This window comes from Dendropsophus ebraccatus, chromosome 2 (assembly GCF_027789765.1).
Source record: "Dendropsophus ebraccatus isolate aDenEbr1 chromosome 2, aDenEbr1.pat, whole genome shotgun sequence".
Taxonomy (NCBI): Eukaryota; Metazoa; Chordata; class Amphibia; order Anura; family Hylidae; genus Dendropsophus; species Dendropsophus ebraccatus.
The window spans coordinates 463,007-472,425 of NC_091455.1; the positions used below are offsets into that span (position 1 = coordinate 463,007).

The 9,419-nt window shown below is 61.5% G+C and overlaps 1 long non-coding RNA gene across 1 annotated transcript in view; it reads right to left on the reverse strand.

The window, feature by feature from the left end:
* LOC138784245 (uncharacterized) overlaps positions 1-1,262 on the reverse strand; it is a 62,454-nt gene extending 61,192 nt beyond the window's left edge. Inside the window, exon 1 of the long non-coding RNA XR_011361792.1 lies at positions 1,086-1,262. This is a non-coding gene — a long non-coding RNA (uncharacterized lncRNA). The remainder of the gene's footprint in view (positions 1-1,085) is intronic.
* Positions 1,263-9,419: the final 8,157 nt, after the last annotated feature.

Genomic DNA, 9,419 nt, shown 5'->3' on the forward strand with positions numbered 1-9,419 from the left:
GTCAGTATATAGGGAGTACAGTCACTATATAGGGGGTACAGTCAGTATATAGCAGGTACAGTCAGTATATAGCAGGTACAGTCAGTATATAGGGAGTACAGTCAGTATATAGGGGGTACAGTCAGTGTATAGAGTACAGTCAGTATATAGGGGGTACAGTCAGTATATAGGGGGTACAGTCAGTATATAGGAGGTACAGTCAGTAAATTGAGTACAGTCAGTATATAGTGGGTACAGTCAGTATATAGGGGGTACAGTCACTATATAGGGGGTACAGTCAGTATACAGGGAGTACAGTCAGTATATAGGGGGTACAGTCAGTATACAGGGAGTACAGTCAGAATATAGGGGGTACAGTCAGTATATAGGGGGTACAGTCAGTATACAGGGAGTACAGTCAGTATATAGGGGGTACAGTCAGTATATAGGGGGTACAGTCAGTATACAGGGAGTACAGTCAGTATATAGGGGGTACAGTCAGTATATAGGGGGTACAGTCAGTATACAGGGAGTACAGTCAGAATATAGGGGGTACAGTCAGTATATAGGGGGTACAGTCAGTATACAGGGAGTACAGTCAGTATATAGGGAGTACAGTCAGTATATAGGGGGTACAGTCAGTATACAGGGAGTACAGTCAGAATATAGGGGGTACAGTCAGTATATAGGGGGTACAGTCAGTATACAGGGAGTACAGTCAGAATATAGGGGGTACAGTCAGTATATAGGGGGTACAGTCAGTATACAGGGAGTACAGTCAGTATATAGGGGGTACAGTCAGTATATAGGGGGTACAGTCAGTATACAGGGAGTACAGTCAGTATATAGCAGGTACAGTCAGTATATAGGGGGGTACAGTCAGTATATAGGGGGTAGAGTCAGTATATAGGGGTACAGTCACTATACAGGGGGTACAGTCAGTATATAGAGTACAGTCAGTATATAGAGGGGGGGCGGTATACGGAGGGGGGGGCGGTATACGGAGGGGGGGGCGGTATACGGAGGGGGGGGCGGTATACGGAGGGGGGGGCGGTATACGGAGGGGGGGGCGGTATACGGAGGGACACAGGCAGCTCAATACTCACTTCAGATTCGGACCCTGACGCCGACGCGCTGTGTTGTCATAGAGACGAGCTCCGGTAAGGGGGCGGGGTTGTCCGGAGTTTATAGGCGTGGCAATGTGATGGAGTGGGTGGGGATATTGTTATACATAGAAGCTTCCGCGGGAACCTGACAACTTATTACTGAGGAGGGGAGGAGGAGGGCGGGGTCTCCTGGTGTAAGAGGAGGGCGGGGTCTCCTGGTGTAAGAGGAGGGCGGGGTCTCCTGGTGTAAGAGGAGGGCGGGGTCTCCTGGTGGAAGAGGAGGGCGGGGTCTCCTGGTGTAAGAGGAGGGCGGGGTCTCCTGGTGTAAGAGGAGGGCGGGGTCTCCTGGTGTAAGAGGAGGGCGGGGTCTCCTGGTGTAAGAGGAGGGCGGGGTCTCCTGGTGTAAGAGGAGGGCGGGGTCTCCTGGTGTAAGAGGAGGGCGGGGTCTCCTGGTGTAAGAGGAGGGCGGGGTCTCCTGGTGTAGGTGCTGAGGGGAGGAGGATGGCGGGGTCTCCTGGTGTAGGTGGTGAGGGGAGGAGGATGGCGGGGTCTCCTGGTGTAGGTGGTGAGGAGGATGGCGGGGTCTCCTGGTGTAGGTGGTGAGGAGGATGGCGGGGTCTCCTGGTGTAGGTGCTGAGGAGGATGAGGATGGCGGGGTCTCCTGGTGTAGGTGCTGAGGGGGATGGCAGGGTCTCCTGGTGTAGGTGCTAAGGAGGATGGCGGGGTCTCCTGGTGTAGGTGCTGAGGAGGATGGCGGGGTCTCCTGGTGTAGGTGCTGAGGAGGATGAGGATGGTGGGGTCTCCTGGTGTACGAGGAGGACGGGGTCTCCTGGTGTAAGAGGAGGGCAGGGTCTCCTGGTGTAAGAGGAGGGCGGGGTCTCCTGGTGTAGGTGCTGAGGGGGATGGCGGGGTCTCCTGGTGTAAGAGGAGGGTGGGGTCTCCTGGTGTAGGTGCTGAGGGGGATGGCGGGGTCTCCTGGTGTAGGTGCTGAGGAGGATGGTGGGGTCTCCTGGTGCAAGAGGATGGTGGGGTCTCCTGGTGTAGGTGCTGAGGGGGATGGTGGGGTCTCCTGGTGTAGGTGCTGAGGAGGATGGCGAGGTCTCCTGGTGTAGGTACTGAGGGGTATGGTGGGGTCTCCTGGTGTAGGTGCTGAGGAGGATCGTGGGGTCTCCAGGTGTAGGTGCTGAGGAGGATGGTGGGGTCTCCTGGTGTAGGTGCTGAGGGGAGGAGGATGGTGGGGTCTCCTGGTGTAGGTGCTGAGGGGGATGGCGGGGTCTCCTGGTGTAGGTGCTGAGGAGGATGGCGGGGTCTCCTGGTGTAGGTGCTGAGGGGAGGAGGATGGTGGGGTCTCATGGTGTAGGTGCTGAGGAGGATGGCGGGGTCTCCTGGTGTAGGTGCTGAGGGGGATGGCGGGGTCTCCTGGTGTAGGTGCTGAGGAGGATGGCGGGGTCTCCTTTTGTAGGTGCTGAGGAGGATGGCGGGGTCTCCTGGTGTAGGTGCTGAGGGGAGGAGGATGGTGGGGTCTCATGGTGTAGGTGCTGAGGAGGATGGCGGGGTCTCCTGGTGTAGGTGCTGAGGGGGATGGCGGGGTCTCCTGGTGTAGGTGCTGAGGAGGATGGCGGGGTCTCCTTTTGTAGGTGCTGAGGAGGATGGCGGGGTCTCCTTGTATAGGTGCTGAGGGGGATGGCGGGGTCTCCTGGTGTAGGTGCTAAGGAGGATGGTGGGGTCTCCTGGTGTAGGTGCTGAGGAGGATGGCGGGGTCTCCTGGTGTAGGTGCTAAGGAGGATGGTGGGGTCTCCTGGTGTAGGTGCTGAGGAGGATGAGGATGGTGGGGTCTCCTGGTGTACGAGGAGGACGGGGTCTCCTCGTGTAAGAGGAGGGCAGGGTCTCCTGGTGTAAGAGGAGGGCGGGGTCTCCTGGTGTAGGTGCTGAGGGGGATGGCGGGGTCTCCTGGTGTAAGAGGAGGGTGGGGTCTCCTGGTGTAGGTGCTGAGGAGGATGGTGGGGTCTCCTGGTGCAAGAGGAAGGTGGGGTCTCCTGGTGTAGGTGCTGAGGGGGATGGTGGGGTCTCCTGGTATAGGTACTGAGGGGTATGGCGGGGTCTCCTGGTGTAGGTGCTGAGGAGGATGGTGGGGTCTCCTGGTGTAGGTGCTGAGGAGGATGGCGGGGTCTCCTGGTGTAGGTGCTGAGGAGGATGGCGGGGTTTCCTGGTGTAGGTTCTGAGGAGGATGGCGGGGTCTCCTGGTGTAGGTGCTGAGGAGGATGGTGGGGTCTCCTGGTATAGGTACTGAGGGGTATGGCGGGGTCTCCTGGTGTAGGTGCTGAGGAGGATGGTGGGGTCTCCTGGTGTAGGTGCTGAGGAGGATGGCGGGGTCTCCTGGTGTAGGTGCTGAGGAGGATGGCGGGGTTTCCTGGTGTAGGTGCTGAGGAGGATGGCGGGGTCTCCTGGTGTAGGTGCTGAGGAGGATGGCGGGGTGTCCTGGTGTAGGTGCTGAGGAGGATGGCGGGGTTTCCTGGTGTAGGTGCTGAGGAGGATGGCGGGGTCTCCTGGTGTAGGTGCTGAGGAGGACGGTGGGGTCTCCTGGTGTTGGAGGATGGCAGGGTCTCCTGGTGTAGGTGCTGAGGAGGTTGGCGGGGTCTCCTGGTGTAGGTGCAGAGGAGGATGGCGGGGTCTCTTGGTGTAGGTGCTGAAAATGTTGGCGGGGTCTCCTGGTGTAGTTGTTGAGGAGGTTGGCGGGGTCTCCTGGTGTAGGTGCTGAGGAGGATGGCGGGGTCTCCTGGTGTAGGTTCTGAGGGGAGGGGGATGGGGGGGTCTCCTGGTGTAGGTGCTGAGGAGGATGGCGGGGTCTCCTGGTGTAGGTGCTGAGGGGAGGGGGATGGCGTGGTCTCCTGGTGTAGGTGCTGAGGGGAGGGGGATGGCGGGGTCTCCTGGTGTAGGTGCTGAGGGGAGGGGGATGGCGGGGTCTCCTGGTGTAGGTGCTGAGGAGGATGGTGGGGTCTCCTGGTGTAGGTGCTGAGGAGGATGGCGGGGTCTCCTGGTTTAGGTGCTGAGGAGGATGGCGGGGTCTCTTGGTGTAGGTTCTGAGGGGAGGGGTATGGCAGGGTCTCCTGGTGTAGGTGCTGAGGAGGATGGTGGGGTCTCCTGGTGTAGGTGCTGAGGAGGATGGTGGGGTCTCTTGGTGTAGGTTCTGAGGGGAGGGGTATGGCAGGGTCTCCTGGTGTAGGTGCTGAGGAGGATGGCGGGGTCTCCTGGTGTAGGTGCTGAGGAGGATGGTGGGGTCTCCTGGTGTAGGTGCTGAGGGGAGGGGGATGGCGGCGTCTCCTGGTGTAGGTGCTGAGGAGGAGGGCGAGGTCTCCTGGTGTAGGTGCTGAGGGGAGGAGGATGGCGGGGTTCCCTGGTGTAGGTGGTGAGGAGGATGGCGGGGTCTCTTGGTGTAGGTGCTAAGGAGGATGGTGGGGTCTCCTGGTGTAGGTGCTGAGGGGGATGGCAGGGTCTCCTGGTGTAGGTGCTAAGGAGGATGGTGGAGTCTCCTGGTGTAGGTGCTGAGGAGGATGGCGGGGTCTCCTGGTGTAGGTTCTGAGGGGAGGGGGATGGCAGGGTCTCCTGGTGTAGGTGCTGTGGAGGATGGCGGGGTCTCCTGGTGTAGGTGCTGAGGGGAGGAGGATGGTGGGGTCTCCTGGTGTAGGTGCTGAGGAGAATGGCGGGGTCTCCTGGTGTAGGTGCTGAGGAGGATGGTGGGCTCTCCTGGTGTAGGTGCTGAGGAGGATGGTGGGGTCTCCTGGTGTAGGTGCTGTGGAGGATGGCGGGGTCTCCTGGTGTAGGTGGTGAGGAGGATGGCGGGGTCTCCTGGTGTAGGTCCTGAGGAGGATGGCGTCGTCTCCTGGTGTAGGTGCTGAAGGGAGGGGGATGGCGGCGTCTCCTGGTGTAGGTGCTGAGGAGGATGGCGGGGTCTCCTTTTGTAGGTGCTGTGGAGGATGGCGGTGTCTCCTGGTGTAGGTGGTGAGGAGGATGGCGGGGTCTCCTGGTGTAGGTGGTGAGGAGGATGGCGGGGTCTCCTGGTGTAGGTGGTGAGGAGGATGGCGGGGTCTCCTGGTGTAGGTGGTGAGGAGGATGGCGGGGTCTCCTGGTGTAGGTGGTGAGGAAAATGGCGGGGTCTCCTGGTGTAGGTGCTGATGAAGATGGTGGGGTCTCCTGGTGTAGGTGCTGAGGAGGATGGCGGGGTCTCCTGGTGTAGGTATTGAGGGGTATGGTGGAATCTCCTGGTGTAGGTGCTGAGGAGGATGGCGGGGTCTCCTGGTGTAGGGGCTGAGGAGGATGGCGGGGTCTCCTGGTGTAGGTGCTAAGGAGGATGGTGGGGTCTCCTGTTGTAGGTGCTGAGGAGGTGAGCGGGATGGCGAGGTCTCCTGGTGTACTTGCTGAGAGGGGGATGGCGGGGTCTCCTGGTGTAGGTGCTAAGGAGGATGGTGGGGTCTCCTGGTGTAGGTGGTGAGGAGGATGGCGGGGTCTCCTGGTGTAGGTGGTGAGGGGAGAATGGTGGGGTCTCCTGGTGTAGGAGGATGGTGGGGTCTCCTGGTGTAGGTGCTGAGGAGGATGGCGGGGTCTCCTGGTGTAGGTGCTGAGGAGGATGGCGGGGTCTCCTGGTGTAGGTGCTGAGGAGGATGGCGGGGTCTCCTGGTGTAGGTGGTGAGGGGGATGGCGGGGTCTCCTGGTGTAGGTGGTGAGGGGGATGGCGGGGTCTCCTGGTGTAGGTGCTGAGGAGGATGGCGGGGTCTCCTTTTGTAGGTGCTGAGGAGGATGGCGGGGTCTCCTTTTGTAGGTGTTGAGGATGGCGGGTCTGCTGTTGTAAGAGGAGGGCGGGGTCTTTTGGTGTAGGTGCTGAGGAGGATGGCGGGAAAACCTGGTGTAAGAGAAGGGCGGGGTCTCCTGGTGTAAGAGGAGGGCGGGGTCTCCTGGTGTAGGAGGAGGGCGGGGTTTCCTGGTGTAAGAGGAGGGCGGGGTCTCCTGGTGTAAAAGGAGGGCGGGGTCTCATGGTGTAGGTGCTGAGGAGGATGGCGGGGTCTCCTGGTGTAGGTGCTGAGGAGGATGGCGGGGTCTCCTGGTGCAGGTGCTGAGGATTATGGCGGGAAAACCTGGTGTAAGAGGAGGGCGGGGTCTCCTGGTGTAAGAGGAGGGCGGGGTCTCCTGGTGTAAGAGGAGGGCGGGGTCTCCTGGTGTAAGAGGATGGCGGGGTCTCCTGGTGTAGGTGCTGAGGGGAGGAGGATGGTGGGGTCTCCTGGTGTAGGTGCTGAGGAGGATGGCGGGGTCTCCTGGTGTAGGTGCTGAGGGGGATGGCGGGGTCTCCTGGTGTAGGTGCTGAGGCGAGGAGGATGGCGGGGTCTCCTGGTGTAGGTGCTGAGGCGAGGAGGATGGCGGGGTCTCCTGGTGTAGGTGCTGAGGGGGATGGCGGGGTCTCCTGGTGTAGGTGCTGAGGCGAGGAGGATGGCGGGGTCTCCTGGTGTAGGTGCTGAGGGGAGGAGGATGGCGGGGTCTCCTGGTGTAGGTGCTGAGGGGAGGGGGATGGTGGGGTCTTCTGGTGTAGGTGCTGAGGATTATGGCGGGAAAACCTGGTGTAAGAGGAGGGCGGGGTCTCCTGGTGTAAGAGGAGGGCGGGGTCTCCTGGTGTAAGAGGATGGCGGGGTCTCCTGGTGTAGGTGCTGAGGGGAGGAGGATGGTGGGGTCTCCTGGTGTAGGTGCTGAGGGGAGGAGGATGGCGGGGTCTCCTGGTGTAGGTGCTGAGGGGAGGGGGATGGCGGGGGTCTCCTGGTGTAGGTGCTGAGGGGAGGGGGATGGTGGGGTCTTCTGGTGTAGGTGCTGAGGAGGTTGTCGGGGTCTCCTGGTGTAGGTGCTGAGGAGGTTGTCGGGGTCTCCTGGTGTAGGTGCTGAGGATGATGGCGGGGTCTCCTGGTGTAGGTGCTGAGGAGGATGGCGGGGTCTCCTGGTGTAGGTGCTGAGGAGGTTGTCGGGGTCTCCTGGTGTAGGTGCTGAGGATGATGGCGGGGTCTCCTGGTGTAGGTGCTGAGGATGGTGGGGTCTCTTGGTGTAGGTGCTGAGGGGGATGGCGGGGTCTCCTGGTGTAGGTACTGAGGGGTATGGCGGAATCTCCTGGTGTAGGTGCTGAGGAGGATGGTGGGGTCTCCTGGTGTAGGTGCTGAGGAGGATGGCGGGGTCTCCTGGTGTAGGTGCTGAGGGCAGGAGGATGGCGGGGTCTCCAGGTGTAGGTGCTGAGGAGGATGGCGGGGTCTCCTGGTGTAGGTGCTGAGGAGGATGGCGGGATCTCCTGGTGAAGGTGCTGAGGTGGACGGTGGGGTCTCCTGGTGTAGGTGCTGAGGGGAGGAGGATGGCGGGGTCTCCTGGTGTAGGTGCTGAGGGGAGGAGGATGGCGGGGTCTCCTGGTGTAGGTGCTGAGGGGAGGAGGATGGCGGGGTCTCCTGGTGTAGGTGCTGAGGGGAGGAGGATGGCGGGGTCTCCTGGTTTAGGTGCTGAGGGCAGGAGGATGGCGGGGTCTCCAGGTGTAGGTGCTGAGGAGGATGGCGGGGTCTCCTGGTGTAGGTGCTGAGGAGGATGGCGGGATCTCCTGGTGAAGGTGCTGAGGTGGACGGTGGGGTCTCCTGGTGTAGGTGCTGAGGGGAGGAGGATGGTGGGGTCTCCTGGTGTAGGTGCTGAGGAGGATGGTGGGGTCTCCTGGTGTAGGTGCAGAGGAGGATGGCGGGGTCTCCTGGTGTAGGTGCTGAGGAGGATGGTGGGGTCTCCTGGTGTAGGTGCTGAGGAGGATGGCGGGGTCTCCTGGTGTAGGTGCAGAGGAGGATGGCGGGTCTCCTGGTGTAGGTGCTGAGGAGGATGGCGGGGTCTCCTGGTGTAGGTGCTGAGGAGGATGGCGGGGTCTCCTGGTGTAGGTGCTGAGGAGGATGGCGGGGTCTCCTGGTGTAGGTGCTGAGGGGAGGAGGATGGCGGGGTCTCCTGGTGTAGGTGCTGAGGGGAGGAGGATGGCGGGGTCTCCTGGTGTAGGTGCTGAGGGGAGGAGGATGGTGGGGTCTCCTGGTGTAGGTGCTGAGGGGAGGAGGATGGCGGGGTCTCCTGGTGTAGGTGCTGAGGAGGATGGTGGGGTCTCCTGGTGTAGGTGCTGAGGGGAGGAGGATGGTGGGGTCTCCTGGTGTAGGTGCTGAGGGGAGGAGGATGGCGGGGTCTCCTGGTGTAGGTGCTGAGGAGGATGGCGGGGTCTCCTGGTGTAGGTGCTGAGGAGGATGGCGGGATCTCCTGGTGAAGGTGCTGAGGAGGATGGCGGGGTCTCCTGGTGTAGGTGCTGAGGAGGATGGTGGGGTCTCCTGGTGTAGTTGTTGAGGAGGATGGCGGGATCTCCTGGTGTAGGTGCAGAGGAGGACGGCGGGATCTCCTGGTGAAGGTGCTGAGGTGGACGGTGGGGTCTCCTGGTGTAGGTGCTGAGGGGAGGAGGATGGTGGGGTCTTCTGGTGTAGGTGCTGAGGAGGATGGCGGGGTCTCCTGGTGTAGGTGCTGAGGAGGATGGCAGGGTCTCCTGGTGTAGGTGCTGAGGAGGATGGCGGGGTCTCCTGGTGTAGGTGCTGAGGAGGATGGCGGGGTCTCCTGGTGTAGGTGCTGAGGGGAGGAGGATGGCGGGGTCTCCTGGTGTAGGTGCTGAGGGGAGGAGGATGGCGGGGTCTCCTGGTTTAGGTGCTGAGGGGAGGAGGATGGCGGGGTCTCCTGGTTTAGGTGCTGAGGGGAGGAGGATGGCGGGGTCTCATGGTGTAGGTGCTGAGGGGAGGAGGATGGGGTCTCCTGGTGTAGGTGCTGAGGGGAGGAGGATGGCGGGGTCTCCTGGTGTAGGTGCTGAGGGGAGGAGGATGGTGGGGTCTCCTGGTGTAGGTGCTGAGGAGGATGGCGGGGTCTCCTGGTGTAGGTGCTGAGGGGGATGGCGGGGTCTCCTGGTGTAGGTGCTGAGGGGAGGAGGATGGCGGGGTCTCCTGGTGTAGGTGCTGAGGAGGATGGCGGGGTCTCCTGGTGTAGGTGCTGAGGGGGATGGCGGGGTCTCCTGGTGTAGGTGCTGAGGGGAGGAGGATGGTGGGGTCTCCTGGTGTAGGTGCTGAGGTGAGGAGGATGGCGGGGTCTCCTGGTGTAGGTGCTGAGGGGAGGAGGATGGCGGGGTCTCCTGGTGTAGGTGCTGAGGGGAGGAGGATGGTGGGGTCTCCTGGTGTAGGTGCTGAGGAGGATGGCGGGGTCTCCTGGTGTAGGTGCTGAGGGGAGGAGGATGGTGGGCTCTCCTGGTGTAGGTGCTGAGGAGGA